Below are 23794 nucleotides of genomic sequence, written 5' to 3' on the forward strand. Positions count from 1 at the left end.
TCAACAATGGGCTAATAGTCAGGGTATATATTCCAAGCTCCATCTGCAGGTATTTAGTATTGTTGAGTATTGGAATGGACTTCTCAAAAATCAGCTCAAAAAGATTTCTGACTCTGCCTTCCCTGCCTCCTCCTGGTCCACACACCTTAAAAAGACAGTGTGGTCCCTGACTGTGGCTGTCTCCAGAAAGAGATAATCTTTGGGGAAAAAAATATGCAAATTTTTGACAAATTAAATAAAAATGAGCTAAAATATGCAAATGTTGCTAAGGAATATAACTACAAATATGGATATTAAAAATTTAATACGGTACTGTGAAATGTTCTGTGTAAATACTTTCAAAACTCACAAGACAATTTCTTCTTTTTTTTTAAGATTGGACCCAGTGACAATTCTTTTTTTTTCTTTTGCTATTTCACATTTTTTATTATATATTTTTTTTATTTTATCAATATACAATGTAGTTGATCTTCGTGTCACTTTACCGATTCCTCCCTCCCTTCTCCCTCTCCCCCCTCCCACCCATCAACATCATATGTTCACTCGTCTTAACAAGTTCAAGGAATTGTGATTGCTGTGTCTTCTTCCCCACTGCCCCCGTCTGTTTGTGTATTTATTTAGAGAATGTGTTGTATTTCTCTTTCTGTGCCTGACTTATTTCACTTAATATAATTTTTTTCTAAGTCCATCCATGTTGCTGCAAATGGCAGTATTTCATTCTTTTTTATAGCTGAGTAGTATTGCATTGTGTAGATGTACCACATTTTCCGTATCCACTCATCTGATAATGGACATTTGGGCTGGTTCCAGCTCTTAGCTATTGTAAATAGTGCTGCAATAAACACGGGAGTACAGGTATCCCTTTGGCATGATGATTTCCATTCCCCTGGGTATATTCTCAGCAGTGGAACAGCTGGGTTGTATGGTAGATCTATCTGTAACTGTTTGAGGAACTTCCATACCATTTTCCATAAAGGCTACACCATTGTGCAGTCCCACCAACAGTGTAGGAGGGTTTCTTTTTCTCCGCAACCTCACCAGCATTTATCATTCTCAGTCTCTTGGATTTTAGCCATCCTAACTGGGGTGAGAAGGTATCTCAGTGTGGTTTTGACTTGCATTACCCAAATGCTGAGTGATGTTGAGCATTTTTTCATGTGTCTGTTGGCCATTCATATATCCTCCTTTGAGAAATGCCTATTCAGCTCCTTTGTCCATTTTTTAAGTGCGCTACTTGTTTTTTTGCTGTAAAGTTGCTTGAGTTCCTTTTATATTCTGGATACTAATCCTTTGTCAGATGTATATTTTGCAAATATTTTCTCCCACTCTGTTGGTTGTCTTTTAAGTCTGTCAATTGTTTCTTTTGCTGTGCAGAAGCTTTTTAGTTTGATATAATCCCATTTGTTTATTTTTCCTTTGGTTGCCTGTGCTTTTGCGGTCATATTCATGAAGTCTGTATCCAATCCTACTTCCTGGAGTGTTTCCTCTATGTTTTCTTTAAGGAGTTTTATTGTTTCGGGGTGTATATTTAATTCCTTAATCCATTTTGAGTTGATTTTGGTATATGGTGAGAGGTACGGGTCTAGTTTCATTCTCCTGCATATGGATATCCAGTTATCCCAGCACCATTTGCTGAAGAGGCAGTCCCTTCCCCAGTGCATATAGGCTTGGAGCCTTTGTCAAAGATCAGATGGCTGTAGGTGTGTGGGTTCTATGTAAATAATTTCAAAACTCATGAGACAGACAATTTCTGAAGAATATATATAACACTTATATCAGCTGTAGCTTCCACCCCCAGAGCTTTGGTTGATTTTTATTCAAATGCCACTTCTATTGCTGTGACAATCTGAAGACCTCCTTGTGCTTTGAGATTTTGTATCTTCTTCCTATTTTTCTAAGCGTCCACACTCCTGCATCCATGTGGGTTGTCCTTATTTTCCCAGCAACATCCAGCATGAATCAATCTGCCCCTTTTCCAGTTTCTACATGACAATCACTCATATCACAGCCGGGCACTAGAGCAGGAGTTGGGAAACTTTTTCTTTAATGAGCCTCCCTCTTTTTATTTTTTCAACCTTTTAAAAATGCAAAAAATGTTCTTCACTCTCTGGATATATAAAAACAGACCCCTGGCTATATTTGGCCTGGGGTAGTAGTTTTCTCAGTCCTGCTCCAGACTATGATGGCTACAGAGTTCAGACCCTGGAGTCAAACTGCCTTTGAATCCTGGGTTTTAATCCTGACTCCACCTTTTAGTAGTTGTGTGACATGTGAAAAACATTTAACCCCTCTGTGCCTCAGTTTCCTCATCTAGAAAACAGTGGTAATAATAATTTTTACCTCAGAGTTGTAACGAGTATTGATGAACTAATATGAGAATATATTCAGTGCTTAGAAAAGTGACTGGCACATAGTAAGAGCTCATTAGATGTCAGCTGTTGTTAAGTGTTTTATTCTTATTTGTTTTTTTAGAAGCACACTACAATTGTTAATTTTATTTGTTTAAGGGCTCATTTTGCAAGCATTAAACCAAGCATGGGCTTTAATTCTGTGAGCCCCAATTCACATATTAATGACGATAAAAGCAAACTGTGGTCTCTGAATGTGGACGAAAACTAAAGACTCACGGTTAATCACACTGTAGTTTTAAAATTTCTACCATCCTAGAACTCAGTAGTCACAGGTCTTTGAGGTCCTTCCGGACGTCCCACAGGGTCTCTGCACTTCTGCATCCTCATCATCCTTCAGCCTCTGGTTGATAACACTGGTTGATCCCTGAGCATTGAGGATACACGAAGGCTCAGGAGGACTTCATTCTCAGTGCCATGCATCCCCTTCACCATTGCTGACACTGGATGAATCCTGCATAGATTTTTCAACATGGATTCAGTGAGATCAGCCACATGTAATCCACTGGCCCTATTGGTGTACCCTTTTAGCTTGATGACTTCATAGACACTTTCAACCACCATTTAATGTACTTCCTTCCAATTCTCACTATCACTGTCCGTTCCCATTTCTGGATTCAGTTCCTGCAGAGAAACACCTGCCACGTTCACTCCACTCCACACAGCCACCCTCGAGTCACCATGTTCTCCCAGAATCCAACCATGACAGCTACTGGGATGAATGCCAAGCTCTTCAGCCTTAAAATAGCAAAATCTAGCAGAATCCAGATTATAGCCACTTCCAGTCACTCGGTGCTTGGGTATTGCACTTAGTCTCCAAGTAACATATGTAAGGATGTCCACTGGATTGGAAACCACAAGTATAATGCAATCGGGACTGTACTTGATGATCTGAGGAATAATGAATTTGAAGACATTAATATTTCTCTGCACCACGTTGAGATGACTCTCCCCCTCTTGCTGATGGACTCCCGCAGTAACCACCACAATCTTAGAATTCGCGATCACAAAGTAATCTTTCTCTGCCATAATTTTAGATGTGTGAAGGAATAAGCTCTCATGCTGCAGATCCATTACTTCTCCTTTGAGCTTATCTTCCAAAATGTCCACAAGAGCAAGTTCATCAGCCAGAGACTTTTCCAGAATGCTGATAGCACAGGCCATGTCAACTTGTCCAACACCCACTACAGTGATCTTATTGTTTGGTACCATTGCCTCCTCTTCCGCAACTGCTGCAATCAGTTTTTCCTTAAGAGTTGCCATTGTGCACAGGAGAGAGAGGGCTCTAAAGAGTGCTGTGTAACAGTCCTGAGAAGGAGACAATGTCTGCGGCGTGTGTCTCCTTGGGCGTGAAGTGCTTTATTGCATATAGACTATTTCTGTTTATTTCAAGAGCAATGGGAAGGGGTTTAATCATACACTACATAGCTGTCTGCCATCTTTCTTTTTCTCATCTCTGCTCTGTTTCTCTCCCCTCTCTCTTCATTTTCTTGCAGGTGTAAACAAGAAATTCCTGGCTTCTTTTTTCAGGCATTATTATTTTTCCCACAGTCAGGCTTGCTTACAGTCTCACATTCTCTACGGAGTGGACTAATTGATTTAATTCTGTCTCTAAGAAAAATTATGATGAATACATTTTTTCTTCACAGCATTAAACATAAATCACCAAAAGCTTATTCTAGAAGAAATGAAAAAGTGGTGCACTAGTCATGCAAGAAATAGGAAGAGTTATTAAAGAGTTATATCCAAAAAAGGTGTTACTCAGATGATTTCTCCTTCCTTCCTTCCCTCCTTCCCTCCTTCCTTCCTTCCTTCCTTCCCTCCTTCCTTCCTTCCGTCCTTCCCTCCTTCCTTCTGTCCTTCCTTCCTTCTGTCCTTCCTTCCCTCCTTCCTTCCCTCCTTCTTTCCTTCCTTCCATCCTTCCTTCCGTCCTTCCTTCCTTCCCTCCTTCCTTCCATCCTTCCTCCCATCCTTCCTTCCTTCCTTCCTTCCATCTATCCTTCCTTCCTTCTTTCCCTCCCTCCTTCCTTCCTTCCTTCCTTCCCTCCTTCCTTCCTTCCTTAGCTCCATCCTTCTGTTCTCCCTTCCTTCCTTCCTTCCTTCCTTCCTTCCTACCTTCCTTCCTTCCCTCCTTCCTTCCTTCCTTCCTTCCCTCCTTCCTTCCTTCCTTCCCTACTTCCTTTCTTCCTTCCTTCCTTCCGTCCATCCGTCCTTCCTTCCTTCCTTACTTCGTTCCTTCCTTCCCTCCTTCCTTCCTTCTTTCCTTCCTTCCCTCCTTCCTTCCTTCCATCCTTCCCTCCTTCCTTCTGTCCTTCCTTCCTTCTGTCCTTCCTTCCCTCCTTCCTTCCATCCTTCTTTCCTTCCTTCCATCCTTCCTTCCTTCCTTCCTTCCTTCCCTCCATCCTTCCATCCTTCCTCCCATCCTTCCTTCCTTCCTTCTTTCCCTCCATCCGTCCTTCCTTCTTTCCCTCCTTCCTTCCTGCCGTCCTTCCTTCCTTCTGCCCTACCTTCCTTCCTTCCCTCCTTCTTTCCTTCCCTCCTTCTTCCTTCCTTCCTTCCCTACTTCCTTCCCTACTTCCTTCCTTCCGTCCTTCCCTCCTTCCTTCTGTCCTTCCTTCCCTCCTTCCTTCCATCCTTCTTTCCTTCCTTCCATCCTTCCTTCCTTCCTTCCGTCCTTCCTTCCTTCTCTCCCTCCTTCCTTCCTTCCCTCCTTCCTTCCTTCCCTCCTTCCTTCCCTCCCTCCCTCCCTCCTTCCTTCCTTCCTTCCTTCCTTCCCTCCCTCCTTCCTTCCTTCCTTCCCTCCTTCCTTCCCTCCCTCCTTCTTTCCTTCCTTCCTTCGTTCCCTCCTACCTTCCTTCCTTCCCTACTTCCCTCTGTCCTTCCTTCCTACCTTCATTCCATCCCTCCTTCCCTCCCTCCTTCCTTCCTTCCCTCCTTCCTTTCCTCCTCCCTTCCCTCCCTCCTTCCTTCCTTCCCTCCTTCCTTCCTTCCTTCCCTCCTTCCCTCCTTACTTCCCTCCTTCCTTCCTTCCTTCCCTTCTTCTTTCTGTCATTCCTTCCTTCCTTCACTCCTTCCATCCTTCCTTCCTTCAATCCTTCCCTCCTTCCTTCTGTTCCTCTTTCGTTCATTCGTTCCTTCCTTCCCTCCTTCCTTCCTTCCTTACCTCCCTCCTTCCTTCCCTCCTTCCTTCCTTCCATCTGTCCTCCTTCCTTGCTTCCTTCCCTCCCTCCTTCTGTCCTTCCTTACTTCCTTCCTTCCTTCCCTCCCTCCTTCCTTCCTTCCCTACTTCCTTCGCTCCTTCCTTCCTTCCCTCCCTCTCTCCCTCCTTCCCTCCTTCCTTCCCTCCTCCTTCCCTCCTTCCTTCCCTCCCTCCCTCGCTCCTTCCTTCCTTCCCTCCTTCCTTTCTTCCCTCCTTCCTCCCTCCCTCCCTCCTTCCTTCCTTCCTTCCTTCCCTCCTTCCTTCCTTCCTTCCCTCCTTCCTTCACTCCGTCCCTCCTTCCTTTCTTCCTTCCTTCCTTCCCTCCCTCCCTCCTTCCTTCCTTCCTTCCTTCCCTCCTTCCTCCTTCCTTCCCTCCTTCCTTCCTTCCTTCCCTCCCTCCCTCCCTCCTTCCTTCCTTGCCTCTTTCCCTCCTTACTTTCTTCCCTCCTTCCTTCCCTCCATGCCTCCTTCCTTCCTTCCTTCCTTCCTTCCTCCCTCCCTTCCCTCATTCCTTCCTTCCCTCCTTCCTTCCCTCCCTCCTTCCTTCCTTCCCTCCTTCCCGCCTTCCTTTCTTCCCTCCTTCCTTCCCTCCCTCCCTCCTTCCTTCCTTCCTTCCCTCCTTCCTTCCTTCCCTCCTTCCTTCCTTCCCTCTTTCCCTCCTTCCTTCCTTCCTTCCCTCCTTCCTTCCTTCCTTCCCTCCTTCCTTCTGTCCTTCCTTCCTTCCTCCCTTCCCTCCTTCCTTCCTTCCCTCCTTCCTTCCTTCCCTCCTTCCTTCCCTCACTCCCTCCCTCTTTCCTTCCTTCCTTCCTTCTCTCCTTCCTTCCCTCCCTCCTTCCTTCCTTCCTTCCCTCCTTCCCATCTTCCTTTCTTCCCTGCTTCCTTCCCTCCCTCCCTCCTTCCTTCCTTCCTTCCTTCCCTCCTTCCTTCCTTCCTTCCTTCCCTCCTTCTTTCTGTCCTTCCTTCCTTCCTTCCTTGCCTCCTTCCTTCCTTCCTTCCATCTCTCCTTCCTTCCCTCCCTCCTTCCTTCCCTCCTTCCCATCTTCCTTTATTCCCTCCTTCCTTCCCTCCCTCCCTCCCTCCTTCCTTCCTTCCTTCCTTCCCTCCCTCCTTCCTTCCTTCCCTCCTTCCTTTGCTCCTTCCTTCCTTCCCTCCCTCTCTCCCTCCTTCCCTCCTTCCTTCCTTCTTTCCTTCCCTCCTCCTTCCCTCCTTCCTTCCCTCCCTCCCACACTCCTTCCTTCCTTCCCTCCTTCCCTCCTTCCTTTCTTCCCTCCTTCCTTCCCTCCCTCCCTCCTTCCTTCCTTCCTTCCTTCGTTCCCTCCTTCCTTCCTTCCTTCCCTCCTTCCTTCCCTCCGTCCCTCTTTCCTTTCTTCCTTCCTTCCTTCCCTCCCTCCCTCCTTCCTTCCTTCCCTCCTTCCTTCCCTCCATGCCTCCTTCCTTCCTTCCTTCCTCCCTCCCTTCCCTCATTCCTTCCTTCCCTCAGTCCTTCCTTCCCTCCTTCCTTTCCTCACTCCCTCCCTCTTTCCTTCCTTCCTTCCTTCCCTCCTTCCTTCCTTCCTTCCTTCTCTCCTTCCTTCCCTCCTTCCTTCCTTCCTTCCCTCCTCCCTTCCCTCCCTCCTTCCTTCCTTCCCTCCTTCCCTTCTTCCTTCGTTACTTCCCTCCTTCCTTCCTTCCGTCCTTCCTTCCTTCCTTCCATCCTTCCTTCCTTCCTTCTGTCCTTCCTTCCTTCCTTCCCTCCATCCTTCCTTCCTTCCCTCCTTCCTTCCTTCCGTCCTACCTTCCTTCCTTCCGCCCTTCCTTCCTTCCTTCCTTCCTTCCTTCCTTCCCTCCCTCCTTCCCTCCCTCCTTCCTTCCTTCCTTCCCTCCCTCTTTCCTTCCTTCCCTCCTCCCTCCCTTCCTTCCTTTCCTCCTTCCTTCCTTCCTTCCTACCCTCTCTCTCTCCCTCTCTCCCTCCCTCCTTCCCTCCCTCCTTCCTTCCCTCCTTCCCTCCCTCCTTCCTTCTTTACTTCCTTCCCTCCCTCCCTCTTTCCTTCCTTCCCTCCTCCCTCCCTTCCTTCCTTCCCACCTTCCTTCGTTCCTTCCTTCATTCCTTCCCTCCTTCCTTCTCTTCCTCATTCCTTCCTTCCTTCCTTCCCTCCTTCCTTCCTTCCTTCCTTCCTTCCCTCCCTCCTTCCGTCCCTCCTTCCTTCCTTCTTTCTGTCCTTCCTTCCTTGCTTGCTTCCCTCCTTCCTTCTGTCCTTCCTTCCTTCGTTCCTTCCTTCCCTCCCTCCTTCCTTCTCTCCTTCCCTCCTTCGCTTCTTCCTCCCTTCCCTCCCTCTCTCCCTCCTTCCCGCCTTCCTTCCTTCATTCCCTCCTTCCTTCCCTCCTTCCTGCCCTCCCACCCTCCCTCCTTCCTTCCTTCCTTCCCTCCTTCCTTCCTTCCTTCCCTCCTTCCTTCCTTCCTTCCTTCATTCCTTCCTTCCTTCCTTCATTCCTTCCTTCCTTCCTTCTGTTCCTCTTTCGTTCGTTCGTTCCTTCCTTCCGTCCTTCCTTCCTTCCTTCCGTCCTTCCCTCCCTCCTTCCTTCCCTCCTTTCTTCCTTCCTTCTGCCCTTCCTTCCTTCCTTCCTTCCGTCCCTCCTTCCTTCTTTCCCTCCTTCCCTCCTTCCTTCCTTCCCTCCTTCCTTCCTTCCCTCCTTCCTTCCCTCCCTCCTTCCTTCCTTCCCTCCCTCCTTCCTTCCTTCTTTCCTTCCATCCTTCCTTCCCTCCTTCCTTCCTTCCCTCCCTCCTTCCTTCCTTCCCTACTTCCTTCCATCCTTCCTTCCTTCCTTCCATCCCTCCCTCCCTCCCTCCTTCCTTCCTTCCCTCCTTCCTTCCCTCCTCCCTTCCCTCCCATCCTTCCTTCCTTCTTTCCCTCCCTCCTTCCTTCCTTCCTTCCTTCCCTCCTTCCTTCCTTCCTTCCCTCCTTCCTTCTGTTCTCCTTTCCTTCCTTCCTTCCTTCCTTCCTACCTTCGTTCCTTCCCTCCTTCCTTCCTTCGTTCCTTCCCTCCTTCCTTCCTTCCTTCCTTCCTTCCCTACTTTGTTTCTTCCTTCCTTCCTTCCTTCCGTCCATCCGGCCTTCCTTCCTTCCCTCCTTCCTTCCTTCCTTACTTCGTTCCTTCCTTCCCTCCTTCCTTCCTTCCTTCCTTCCCTCCTTCCTTCCTTCCCTCCTTCCTTCCTTCCGTCCTTCCCTCCTTCCTTCTGTCCTTCCTTCCCTCCTTCCTTCCATCCTTCTTTCCTTCCTTCCATCCTTCCTTCCTTCCTTCCGTCCTTCCTTCCTTCCCTCCTTCCTTCCATCCTTCTTCCCATCCTTCCTTCCTTCCTTCCTTCCCTCCATTCTTCCTTCCTTCTTTCCCTCCTTCCTTCCTTCCTTCCCTCCTTCCTTCTGTTCTCCCTTCCTTCCTTCCTTCCGTCCTTCCTTCCTTCCATCCTACCATCCTTCCTTCCCTCCTTCCTTCCTTCCATACTTCGTTCCTTCCTTCCCTCCTTCCTTCCCACCTCCTTTCCCTCCCTCCTTCCTTCCTTCCCTCCTTCCTTCTCTCCTTCCTTCGTTCCTTCCCTCCTTCGTTCCTTCTGTCTTTCCTTCCTTCCTTCCGTCCTTCCTTCCTTCCTTCCGTCCTTCCTTCCTTCCCTCCCTCCTTACTTCCTTCCTTCCCTCCTTCCTTCCTTCCTTCCGTCCTTCCTTCCCTCCTTCCTTCCTTCCGTCCTTCCTTCCCTCCTTCCTTCCCTCCTTCCCTCCTTCCTTCCCTCCTTCCTTCGTTCCTTCCCTCCTTCCTTCCTTCCGTCCTTCCTTCCCTCCTCCCTTCCCTCCCTCCTTCCTTCCTTCCCTCCTTCCCTCCTTCCTTCCTTCCTTCTCTCCTTCCCTTCTTCCTTCTGTCCTTCCTTCCTTCCTTCCCTCCTCCCTTTCTTCATTCCTTCCCTCCTTCCTTCTGTTCCTCATTCGTTCGTTCCTTCTTTCCTTCCCTCCTTCCTTCCTTCCTTCCCTCCCTGCTTCCTTCCCTCCTTCCTTCCATCTTTCCCTCCTTCCTTCCTTCCCTCCTTCCTTCCTTCCCTCCTTCCTTCCCTCCTTCCTTCCCTCCTTCCTTCCCTCCTTCCTTCCCTCCTTCCCTCCTTCCTTCCATCTTTCCCACCTTCCTTCCTTTCTTCCGTCCTTCCTTCCCTCCTTCCTTCCTTCCCTTCCTTCCTTCCGTCCTTCCTTCCCTCCTCCCTTCCCTCCCTCCTTCCTTCCTTCCCTCCTTCCCTCCTTCCTTCCTTCCTTCTCTCCTTCCCTTCTTCCTTCTGTCCTTCCTTCCTTCCTTCATTCCTTCCCTCCTTCCTTCTGTTCCTCATTCGTTCGTTCCTTCTTTCCTTCCCTCCTTCCTTCCTTCCTTCCCTCCCTGCTTCCTTCCCTCCTTCCTTCCTTCCCTTCTTCCTTCCTTCCCTCGTTCCTTCCCTCTTTCCTTCCCTCCTTCCTTCCCTCCTTCCTTCCATCTTTCCCACCTTCCTTCCTTCCTTCCGTCCTTCCTTCCTTCCTTCCTCCTTCCCTTCTTCCTTCCTTCCTTCCGTCCTTCCTTCCTTCCTTCCTCCTTCCCTTCTTCCTTCCTTCCCTCCTTCCTTCCTTCCCTTCTACCTTCCTTCCCTCCTTCCTTCCTTCCCTCCTTCCTTCCCTCCTTCCTTCCTTCCCTCCTTCCTTCTTTCCCTCCTTCCTTCCTTCCTTCCTCCTTCCCTCCTTCTTTCCCTCCTTCCTTCCTTCCTTCTGTCCTTCCTTCCTTGCTTCCTTCCCTCCTTCCTTTGGTCCTTCCTTCGGTCCTTCCTTCCTTCCCTCCTTCCTTCCTTCCTTCTCTCCTTCCTTCTGTCCTTCCTTCCTTCCTTCCTTCCTTCCTTCCTCCCTTCTTTCCCTCCCTCCTTCCCTCCTTCCCTCCTTCCTTCCTTCCCTCCTTCCTTCCCTCCCTCCCTCCCTCCCTCCTTCCCTCCTTCCTTCCTTCCCTCCTTCCTTCCTTCCTCCCTTCCTCCCTTCCCTCCCTCCTTCCTTCCTTCCTTCTGTCCTTCCTTCCTTCCTTCCCTCCTTCCTTCCTTCCTTCTTTCCTTCCTTCCTTCCTTCCTTCCCTCCTTCTTCCCTTCCTTCCTTCCTTCCTTCCCTCCCTCTTTCCTTCCTTCCCTCCTCCCTCCCTTCCTTCCTTTCCTCCTTCCTTCCTTCCTTCCCTCTCTCTCTCCCTCTCTCCCTCCCTCCTTCCCTCCCTCCTTCCTTCCCTCCTTCCCTCCCTCCTTCCTTCCTTCCTTCCTTCCTTCCCTCCCTCCCTGTTTCCTTCCTTCCCGCCTCCCTCCCTTCCTTCCTTCCCTCCTTCCTTCCTTCTTTCCTTCGCTCCTTCCTTCCTGCCTTCCCTCTTTCCTTCCTTCCTTCCCTCCTTCCTTCCCTCCCTCTTTCCTTCCTTCCTTCCTTCCTTCCTTCCTTCCTTCCTTCCTTCCTTCCTTCCTTCCTTCCTTCTCTCCCTCCCTCCCTCCCTCCCTCCCTCCTTCCTTCCTTCCTTCTTCTCTCTTTCTCTCTTCCTTTCTTTTCTAATTGACACATATTGAGTTATTTTACTCACTTTTTAATTGACGCATACTTTTGAGGTACAGAATTATATTTCAATAGATATATACAATGTGTGATTTTCAAATCAGGATAATTAGTATATTTGTCATTGCAAATGATTTTGTCTTTTAAATTGACTTTTTATTGTGAAAAATATCAAGCATATAAATAAGTAAAAAGAGTTGTATAATAAACCCCATGTACCCATAACCTGGACTCCACAAGTATAAACTCTTAAATGATATTGTTTCATTTATACCCTTACCGAGTTCTTCCCTCCACCTGATAATTTTGAAGCAATACCTGACTTTATATATAATTTCATGGATTTTATGGACTGAATGTGTTCCCCTCAAATTCATATGTTGAAATGTAATCCCCAATGTGATGGTATTTAGAGGGGTGTCTTTGGGAGGTAATTAGGTCATGAGGGTGGAGCCTCCTGGATGGGTTTAGTGCCCTTATAAGAAGAGGCAGAGAGCTGGCTTGCCCTCGTTCTGCCATGTGAAGATACAAGGAGAAGTCAGCTTTCTGCAATCCAGAAGAGAGCCCTCACCAGAACCCAACCACACTGGTGCTGTGATCTTGGACATCTGGTGTCCAGAAATGTGAGAAATAAATGTTTGTTGTTTAAGCCAGTCTATGGTGATTTGTTATAGCAGCCAGAACTGACTAATACAGTGTCACAGAGAGCTCTCCTTATCTATGGGCTCTGTATATGGGAAAAAAAGTGGATACTTTTTATACTTTATATGGGAAAAAATAGTGTCTTACTCAACATGTACAGGTTTTTTTTTCTTGTCATTATTCCCTAAACAAAACAGTATAGAATTTACATTATATTAGGTGTTATAAGTAATCTAAAGATGATTTAAAGTATATGGAAGGATGTGTGTAGGTTATATGCAAAAACTATACCACTTTATAGAAGAAAATTGATCACCTGAGGATTGTGGAATCTTCAGGGGTCCTGGAACCAATAAATCCCTTGTGGACATCAAGGGATGACTGTATTTTGTTTTAAAAACATATCACAATATAATTATCACATTAAAAAAATTAAAAATATTTATAAAATATCATAAAACATCCCCTCTGTGTTCGAATTCCCCCAGTTGTCTTACAAAGTTTTAAAACAATTTGTTTGTTTAACTCAGTATTGAAAAAAGCCCATAGCCTTTTTCTGGTAATTTACAGATTTACATTCTTTCTCTTTTTCTTACATTTTTTGAAGAAATAATTGTTCATACTGTAGTGTTCTACCATCTAGATTTTGCTACTTGCTTCTCCACAATGTCATTTAATATGTCCTTCTCTCCCCTATAAATAGGTGCATGTATCTTGAGGCTTAATTAGATTCAAGCTCAAAGTTTCTCACACAATACCTCATAGATGAGGTTTATGCCTCTTTCAGAAGGTACATACTATCTGGTTGTCTCTTTTTGTAATCTGAGGAGGCATTGATAATCACTGTTTAGACCCATTAATCATTAGGGGTCCCAGACGAAGATATTGTAATTGTATAATTTCTTTCTCACTTATTACTCCTATCATTGAGAAGCTTTTCTTCATTAACTACTTGGTTGTCCTTGGTTGTGACTATTATAGGAAAAGCAAGATAAATGCTTGATTCCACCTCCATCCTCCTTATTTATTTATTTGTTTATTAATTTTCAAAATCATAAGTTGAGTTCCTATCATTCTCCAAAGAGACCAAAGAGTTTGTTTTTTCTTAGTACTATTATGAACTCATGTATCTAGATATATTTTATATGTTTCAAATTCTTACATCGTTATTTTTACAGATGCTTAAACAAACCCACCTTTGGTCAGTGGGACTCTCTGGAAGTTGGCTCCTGAGTTCTTTTGACATAATACAGTTGTCCTTGATAACTTTCTTTCTTTCAGATATAGCAAGAATTTTCTCACTCGTTTTGTACATTTTCTGCTCCAGATGTAGAACCAGCCATTTCTCCAAAAGCCCTAGTTTCTTTCAATGGAAATTAGTATTTAGAAACCACAGTCTCGATACTAGTGGTGCTTATTGCTATAGGTTTGGTCTCTGTAGAAATAATACCTTTTCAGTGGATAGTTTTTGCTTGTTTGTTTCTTTGCTTATAAAATATATCATGATTTCATACCAACCCTCCCAGTTCAAATTTAAGATTACAGGATTTTTGCTTAATCTCAATGATCTTACTCCTGTACTTTCTCCCATTTTGAAAACCTGTTTTCCAGTGGCTTCAACACAATCCATTACTTTGTCGCATGTTATACATACAACAATCTAAGAATAGCATTACCATCACTACCACCATGATAGAGTTTGGATATGTTGTCCCTGCCAAAACTCATGTTGAAATCTGATCCCCAATGTGGCAGTGTTGGAAGCTGTTTGAGTCATGGAGGTGGATCCCCCATGAATGGTTTATTGCTCTCCCTGGGGGAGGGGGGCCTGAGTGAGATCTCACTCTATTAGTACTGATGAGAGCTGGTTGTTTAAAAGACCCTGGCACCTCCCCCCTCTCTCTCTTGCTTCCTCTCGCCATGTGATCTGCTTGTACCCGCTGGCTGCCTGCCACTTTCTGCCATGAGTAGAAGCAGCCTGAGGCCCACACCAGATGCAGCTGTCCCAGAATCGTAAGCCAAATAAACCTCTGTTCTTTATAAATTACCCAGTCTCAGGTATTCTGTTATAGCAACACAAAACGGATTAATACACACCACCAACATGATTATTTAAAAAAAAATATGTAGTACATATTTTTTGTAATTCTTTTTGTTCTTAAGGTATATCCCTCTGTGAATGTACAGCCAAATAGCTGTTTTTTGAATTATTGGAAATTGTTCCTTTCTGTGTGATTATGCTGCCAACTCAATATGTAGTTAGATTCATTTTTTTATTGTGCTTTTAACTTATTAAGGATTTTATTTTTTAAAAAATTCAATTTTATTTATGATTATGTAAATTATTTTTATGATTTTAGTCAAATCTATAAAACAAGGTATATTCAGAGAAGTCTAGTTTCTATTCCAATCTTCTTCAACCTGTTCTTTCCCACCTCCCATAGGTATCCTACTTTTCTGTTTATTTTTCCATTTTACAAAAGAAAATATGTGAATATGCTTATATTCTCCCTTTCTTAACATGTAACAATGTACTACATTCGTTTTCTTCCCCTTGTTTTTGCCTAATCACATATCATGGAGACCACTCCATAGCATGGAGATCACTTCATAGCAGTACGTAGAGCCATTTCTCATTCATTTTTATGACTTCATAATTCTCATTAGGTGCATGTACCATTGATAGACATTTTTGTATCCAATCTTTGCTATTATAAATAATGCTTTAAAGAAAATCTTAGAACATATATCTTTTTTATTTTGCAGTAAAAATATTTTACTCTTGCAAATTTTTTGAAAGAATGACCATGTGAATGCATCAAAAAGATCAAGGAATCCTTTAGTTTCACTGTAAATCTGCCTCTGAACAGAAGTCATCATTACTGACTAGACTGATCCAAAAAAATGCCACAAAGAAGGTAAAATTTAGAAATTGCCTTGTATACCAGTTTCCATTTCTTCATTTAAGGTCCTGAAACAACACTGGAACTTTAACTTAAGCTGTCCAGTCTGTTTCACAAAGCTAAAGAAGAGTTAGGGAAAATGTTTCTAAGATGCTTCTGCTCCTTTGATACTTTGACATGTTATATATAGTGCCATGTTGTGTTAATAACATCATTACTGACCAGTTTAACCATCACAAAAGAAATCCAAGAATAATCAAAAAATAATATTACCTTTAAAAAATAGGTCTTATTCTGTCAGAGACTTAGAGTCAAGAGAGTGTTTTTAGTTTAGTTTGATCCTTGCTGTGAACGAAAAGTTTGAGCAACTCAATTGTCCTCTTTGAACCTCAGTAGAGCATATATCTTTTTGCATGAAGACCTAGGAGTAGTATTGATGGGTCAAATCCATGTCAGTTTTGCTAGATAGTGCCAAATTCTTTTCTGTATCAGTTAGCGTAAAATTCAGAAATCAACCATCCCAGTTATTTGAACCAACAGAATTTAATATAAGGAATTGTCCATTAAGTATAATGAATTAACCACTGAAAGGGTGAAAAGAGAACTTTAAGGTATCAAATAGGCAGCAACTATAGGATGCCGCTACTAGCCCTCAGGGCTGACGAATCTTGCGGGGGCGGGGGGTTCCATGGAGCTGAAACAGACCTGCAAGGGCATGGTATTGCTAGACTGGTGCTGGTGTCTATGAGTTTGAAATGGGGAGCTCTGCGGACCTGGGATGCCAACCTGGAAGAAGGGTGGCCAGCTGGTACTGATGTTTCTGTGGGAGACAGGGTTTTGCAGGTGTGGGAAAAACTGAAAACTGGATATGGCTGCTGCTGTGGGAAGATAGTGCTGCTGCCAGGTAGAAAGCATTGCAGGGCCGACTCAAGGGAACCGCAAGCGCACAGGGAGCCCACAGGAAACAGACAGGAAGGAGCAAGTCCATTTGATCTCCTTTGGCCTCTCAGGCTCCCTCTGTTGCCCCTAATGACAGATCTTAACTCAGAGCCATCTGACAAAGCAGAAAGGTAGATTTTGAATCCTGGTCCCAGCATCAAAAGCAGAGTATAAAGAGATAGATTTGGAGCCAAGAGGCAACAATTTAACAATTTCCATGGGTGCGGTAATATCATTTTTTTCAACTGACAGATAAAAATTGTATATATTTATGGTGTACACCATGATGTTTGGATATATGTATACATTGTAGAATGGCTAAACCAAGCTATTTAACATATGAATTACCATACATACTAATTTTTTTGTGTGTGTGGTAAAAACACTTAAAATCTACTCTCTCTTATATTATTTTCAAATATATAGTATATTGTTATTATCTGTAGTCAACATGATCTCTTGAACTTATTCCTACTGCCTAAATGAAATTTTGTGTCCTTTGGCCAACATCTTCCCAACCCCCGGCTGAGAGGGTGGGGGTTGAACCACAGTTCTACTCTCTACCTCTATGAGATCAACTTTTTAAAATATAGGTGAGACCATGTGGTATTTGTCTTTCTGTGCTTGGTTTATTTCACTTAATGTCTTCCAGGTTCATTAATTTTGTTGCAAATGACAAGATTTCCTTCTTTTTTTTTTTTTTTAAAGGCTGAATAGTATTCCATTGTGTATACGACATTTTCTTTATCCATTCATCCATTGATAGATATTTAGGTTAATCCCATATCTTGGCTATTGTGAACAATGTTGCAATAAACGTGGGGTGCAGATATCTCTTGGACACACTGATTTCTTATCCTTTGGATATATACTAGCAGTGGGATTTTCTTCATGATGTGGTAGTATTATCATGCATTTCCATCACTAAGAGCCTGTTTCACCTCATCCTCAGCAACAGAACATTTTGTTAAACATTTAGATTTTTTTGCCATCAGATGGCTTTTTAAAAAATGTAATTATTATGCTTTATAAACTGTTCTACAGTATAGAAAAAGATAGAAATTATAATAGTTCTCACTGCTTTTATCCTTATCATATATAAAAGCATTAACAATGCTTATAAAACACTTCACAGCTCTGCAGAAAGACAGCTAACACAGACTAATGAACAGCTGTATGGCCAAGGATAAAAATGACTGTGGAAGATGGCCTACAGTATGTTTCTGGCAAAAGTGATATGCTTTCAGGGAACCTTGCTTTATTCCCACCAATTAAAGTGGAGAAACTTCTGTATTTTTATCTCTTTGAATTTTATAGTTTATTCTGCTTAGATTTAAGCCTAGAACATCTTTTGCTGTAAAATAAGACTTCTTGTTAAAAAGTTCTTACTCATTTGCATATTTTAAGAGTATCTACATAAAAGGGAATATCTAGAAAATACCACCATAGATTGTTTTCATTTCATATGTGTTTTTGACATCTATACACATTTTTATGCAAACCACTTTGTCATTTAAGGTTTTTATACTTTTATTAATAAAATAATTGTTTCTTTACTTACCTCTGGTCTACTGAATCTGATAACCATTTTTAGAAAACATTAATTTTCTTATTTTTACATGAAGAAACTAAAACTTTGTGCTGGATTTTGCCCTAAGAATTGCAATATAAATAAAAATACTAGCTAGGCATCACAGTAGTTTAAATATATTATTGAATATCAAAATATGGTCCCTGCTGGGGAAAATCACTCAGATACACATCTCCTTACATTCTGGACACATTCTCCATTGAGCTTTGAAGTCTTTGATTGAAATCTATAAAGGTTAAGTCATCATATAAATAGCAGAGCTATTAACAATCACAAAATTAATGAGAATAATAATGAGCCCAAGCGTGTAAAATGTCAGAGTTAGCATAAACACTGTAATGCCTCTGTGTATGACATTTTTGTTTTACCACAGGGAAAAGTTCTGTGAGATAGTTCTCTAAGTAGAGCCAATGTGTTATTAATGCAAATAAACTGCTCATTATCTAAGCTGTTTTGAAACTTTTGCAGAAAGCAAAATTAGGTATTCTTGAAAGAGACATTTACTGTTGTGTAGTAAAATATAGAAGTGGCTTTAAACAGAGGTGAAATTAAGAACAGTGCTATACATCACTTTCATTATCGTTATAAAAGGAAAATATGTTCACTGCAAAAAACTGAAAATACAGCACATACATACATGTTTAAAACTACCCATAAACCTACTTCCACAGATGGCCTATCATTGTTACTAAGTTTAGTTCTATCAGTGTGTCCTACTTCAGTAAATGAAGAGCTTTGCATATGTTGCATTTTTTTCAAAATGTAACATCAAAAACTTTTCTCATGTCTTTGAAAGCTAATTAAAATCCTGACTTTTACATTGTTACATTGTATTTTATTTAACCATTAACCATCCCTCATTTTTAGCTATTCTAATGATCCAGAAAACTTCTATCAGTTTAAATTTCCACCAGCTAGGACAGAAACACTGCCTTTCAGAATTCTTCACAACCCTGGATATTATCGTTAATTTTTTGTTAATTTGATGGGAGAAATTGATAGTTGATACTCATTAAAATTTGTATTTCTTCAATACTAATTTGCAAATAAAATTGTAAGTGGAAAATATTCTTGAGGTAGCCATGATTGAAATTATAGTTGAAATCAGAGGTCACATATTTCAGTAAAGCAGGAATCTTAAGAAGAAAAGTAATCATTGACATGAATGGTTTGAGAATATAAAGTACTGAGATATTAAGGAAATGAGGGCAAAAGCTGAAACCCTGAAGCTTTTAAAAGTATGAATATGAATATTAGCCAGACTGGAGAATAAAGTTCTTGTCAAATTTTCTTATTGTAGTTGTTTTTTTTTGTCATTATAAATTTGAATCTTGCTAGTTTGTCAGCAAGACATTCTCCAGTGACACACTGATCTTTAACTTTGAGATTGTTTTTAAATTCTACTTTGGAGAAGAAAATTTTATTTATTTAATATAGGTTATAGACCATTTATATTTAAATTTTATAATATTTCACTAACTGATTATATCTTTATTGACCTTGTTATAATGAAACAGACAACAAAGATATTCTCTTGGAATACATAGGCTATACAGTAGATATATGCTGTTTAAAGGGAAACATTTTAAAACTAAGCATAATAAAAAATACAGACAGTAAGTATTGGTGGGAATGTGGAGAAATTGGAACCCTCATACATTAGATATTGATGGTAGGAATGTAAAATAGTGCAGCTACTTTGGAAAACAGTTTCAGAGTTCTTCAGAATGTTAAACAGAGTTACCATATGACCTAGCAATTCCTTTTGATTTCATTGAAAGTAACAGAAATGCAAACATATGTTTATATAAACATTTGTATATGAATGTTCATAACAGCATTATTTATAATGGCCAAAAAGTAGAAGTAACTCAAATGTCCATCAACTGATGAATGAATAAATGTTCATATCCATATAATGAAATATTATTCAGCAATAAAAGAAATGAAGTACTGATACATGTTACAACATGGATGAAACTTGAAAACATCATGCTAAGTGAAACAAGTCAGTTACAAGAGGCCACATATTGTATGATTCTATTTACATGAAATAGCCAAAATAGGTGAATCCTCAACAAAATATTACCCAATCTAATCTATCAATGTAGGATAATAGTAATGAACAAAGAGGTTTATCTCAAGAAAGCAAGGCTAGTTCAACATTTGAAAATCAACCAGTATAATTCACTGTAATTCTTCATTTGTCAACAGACTAATGAAAAAAATTATAATCATCTCAATAAATGCAGAAAAAGCATTTGACAAAATTCAATATACATTCATAATAAAAACTTTAGCAAACTAGGAACAGAAGGAAACTTCCTCAGCCTGATAAGGAGCCTCTACAGTAAACTTACAGCTAGTAACATACTTAATGGTGAAAGACTGAATGTGTTCCCTGTAAGATTAGAAACAAGGCAAGGATGTCCACTGTCACCCCTCTTACTCAACTTTGTTCTAGGTCTAAGATAGTGAAATAAGCCAGGAAAAAAGATAAAAGGCATACAAATTGGGAAAATGAAATAAAACCGTACTCTATTTGCACTTGACATGAATAACTGTGTAGAAAACCTCAGATAATTTACAAAAAGTTTATTAGAATTAATAATCAAGTTTAGCAGGGTTTCAGAGTACAAAGTCAACATATAAAATTCAATTGTATTTTTATTTATTAGCCAGAAAAAATTGGAAATTGAAATTAAAGACCAGTATTATTTACAATAGCACAATATAATACATACAATACTTAAGTGTAAATATAAAAAAATATATTTGAGATGTACGCTGAAAACTATAAAACACTAATGAAAGAAACTGAAGAAGAGCTAAATAAAAGGAGATATTTATTTATGGAGCGTGTTCATGGATTTAAAGTCTCAATATTGTTAAGATGTCATTTCTTTCCAAGTTGAACTGTAGAATCAATAAGTTCCAATTAAGATCCCAGAAGAATTTTCTGTAGAAATTGACAAACTTATTCTAAAATGTAGATGGAAAGGCAAATTGAGTATAATAGCCATAATAATTTTGAAAAAGAACCAAGCTGAAGCATTTGCTCTACCTGATTTCAAGACTTACTGTAAAACTATATGAAGACAGTGTGGTATTGGCAAAAGGAAAGACACATAGATAATCCAAAAGAGAGTCTAGAAGTGAACACACAATTGATTGACAACAAAGATACAAGTGCAATTTAATGTAAAAAAGGTAGGAACAATTAGCTATCCATATATAAGAAGATCAACTTTGACCCATACCTTGCATCATAATTAAAAATTAACTAAATTAGATAATAACCCTAAATCTAAAATCTAAAGCTATGAGACTTCTAAAGAAAAATGTTGGAGAAAATATTTCGGCATATATTTCTTAGGTGTGAAACTGGATGCATAAATTGTAAAAGAAAAAATTGATGAGTTAGATTTCATCAAAAGTAGAAACTTTTATTTACTTACAAAAATGAAATGGCAAGCCACAGACTATGAGAAAATATGTGCAAAAACAAGAGATCTATACCTAGAATAGATTAAGGACTCTTTCAACTCAATAATAAGACAAATGACTCAATTGAAAAATGGGTACAAGATCTGAACACCCACTTCACTAAAAAAGATATATGGATGACAAATAATGACATAAGAAAACATATGGAAGGCAAATAATCACATGACAATGTCATTAGTCATTAGGAAAATACAAATTAAAACTGTGAGTATCACAACACAGTCACTAGAATGACTAAAATTAGAAAGACTAACCATACTATGTGTTGGTGAGGGTGTGGCACAAGTGATCAGTGATAGACTCCTGGTGGGAATGTATAATGGCACAGCCACTTTGGAAAATTAGCACCTCTGAAATATTCGTGTGCCATACAACCCAGCCATTCCACTTCTAGGTTTTTACCTAAGCATAATAACGAAAGCATATGTGTATATGAATGCTCATGGCAGACTTACTTGTAAATTCAAAAGCTGTAAACAACACAAATGCCCTTTAGTAGGTGAATGGATTACAAATAGTTGCATGGCCATACAACTGAATACTACTCGGCATTAAAAGGAATGAACTATTGATATAGACATCAACATGGATAAATTTCAAAATAATTACACTGAATGAAAAAAGCAAAACCAAAATTGAGGACATACTGTATGATTTCATCTATATAAAATTCTAGGAAGTACAAACCAATTGATAGTACAGTAGATCAGCAGCTGTCTGGGTAGTTGGAAGACAAGAGTGTAATAATTTTTCTAGCAAAAATCTATATTTATTCATTATTGCTACCTTTTTCCTAAACACAAGGTCCTTAGCATGTTTATCTTAACAGTTTTTTTCTAATTAATTCTTGATTAAACTTACTAAATACAGGATGTTAATTTCTATCCTCAACATTGTTTCTTGTACTTCATAATTTTTTTCTAGGTTCACATTTCTTGCTGAAATATTCACTGGATAATTCTTACAGTGAGGGTGATATATTCTCCTGATCTTTGTAGATACAAAAATATCTTTATTATGCTTTCATTATTAAGTAATAATTTAGCTCGGTGTAAAAATTATTGGTTGAAAGATATTGTCATCTAATGCTTTGACTATACTACTCCATAGTATTCTGGCATCTATCTTATGGGAAAAAAAATATTTGGTCCATTGCACTGGCTCTGCTACTATTAGCTGTGTGACCTTGGGTATATTACTTAGCCTACCTATCTTAGTGTTCTCTTTAAAATAGGGAATAATAGTAAAAACATTCACATCATAGAGTAGCTCAGAGGGTGTCTTAAAATTTGAGTTAATGCTTGTAAAATATTTAGAATATTACTTGGCACTTTATAAGCTCTATATAAATATTTGCTGTTAATATTATTATTTTTATTACCATATTAATTGTGATTTTCTGTAGGTGATCTGTCTTTTCTTGCTGGTAACTTTTAAGAATGTTTTATTATTCTTCATATTGTCATGCAAGAACCTACACCAATAAGGACTTGCTCAGCTAATAGCAACAAAATTAATTAGTGATGGCAATATAAGGGCAGAGATGTTGCAGGACACATTTCTTGTTCTTTAGTGAAAATAACTGTTCCAACTCCTTAGACTAACCCATAAACACAGACAGTTCCCAACTTATGATTGTTTGACTTAATTTATTTTACCATGGTGCAAAACAATAACACATTCCATACAAATATGTGGACATTAAGAAACATGCTCCTGAATGACCTATGGATCAAAGAAGAAATTAAGCAGGAAATAAAAAAAAATTCTTGAAAGTAATGAAAATAAAAAAACACCATACCCAAACCTATGGGATACTGCAAAAGCAGTACTAAGAGGGAAGTTTACTGCAATAAATGCTTACATTAAAAGGATAGAAAGATTACAAATAAAGAACCTAACACTACACCTCAAAGGACTAGAAAAACAAGAACAATCCAAACCCAAAATTAGTAAATGGAAAGAAATAATTAAAATCAGTACAGAACTAAATTAAACAAACACCAAAAAATGATACAAAAGATAAATGAAACAAAAAGTTGTTTTTTGAGAAGATAAACAAAATTGATGAACCATTAGCTAGTCTAACTAAAAAAAGGAGATAGAAGACCTAAATAACAAAAATCAGAAATGAAAAAGGAGACATTATAACTAATACCACAGAAATGTAAAGAATCATAAGAAACTATTACAAACAGTTATATACCAAAAAATTTGAAAATTTGGAGGGAATGGATAAATTTCTGAACATATACAAACTACTAATACTAAACCAAAAAGACATAAAAAACCTGAGCAGAGCAATAACAAGCAATGAGATTGAAACAGTAATCAGCAGTCTCCCAATAAAGAAAAGCCCAGGACCACATGGTTTTACTACTGAATTGTACCAAAACTTTAAAGAGGAACTAATCAATTCTCTTCAAACTATTCCAAAAAATTGAAACAGAGGCCATTCTCCAAAACTCATTCTATGAGGCCAGCATCACCTTGACACCAAACCCAGAGAGAGATACAACAAAAAAATAAAACTACCTGCCAATATCTCTGATGAACATAGATGCAAAAATTCTCAGCAAAATATTAGTAAACAGAATACAGCATCACATCAAAACAATTATACACCATAATTAGGTGGGATTCATCCCAGAGATGCAAGGATAGTTCAACATACATAAGTCAATAGATGTGAAACACCACATCAACAAAATCAAGGACAAAATCCCATGATTATCTGAACAGATGCAGAAAAAGCATTTGACAAAATTCAACATCCCTTCATGATAAAGACTATCAGGAAATTAGGTATAGAAGGAAAGTATCTCAACACAATAAAAGCTGTCTATGACAAACCCACCACCAATATCATTCAGAATGGGGAAAAGTTGAAAGCTTTTCCATTAAGAACAGGAAAAGAAAAGGATGCCCACTCTCGCCACTCCTATTTAACATAGTATTGGAAGTACTAGCCACAGAAATCAGGCAAGAGAAAGAAATAAAGGGCATTCATATTGGAAAAGATGAAGTCAATATGTCCCTTTTTGCAGATGACA

At 40.4% G+C, this 23794-nt stretch overlaps 1 pseudogene; it reads right to left on the minus strand.

Annotated features, from left to right (window-relative positions):
- Positions 1-2677: 2677 nt before the first annotated feature.
- LOC134365936 (L-lactate dehydrogenase B chain-like) lies at positions 2678-3671 on the minus strand (annotated as a pseudogene).
- Positions 3672-23794: the final 20123 nt, after the last annotated feature.

Source organism: Cynocephalus volans, chromosome 17, assembly GCF_027409185.1.
Source record: "Cynocephalus volans isolate mCynVol1 chromosome 17, mCynVol1.pri, whole genome shotgun sequence".
Lineage (NCBI taxonomy): Eukaryota > Metazoa > Chordata > Mammalia > Dermoptera > Cynocephalidae > Cynocephalus > Cynocephalus volans.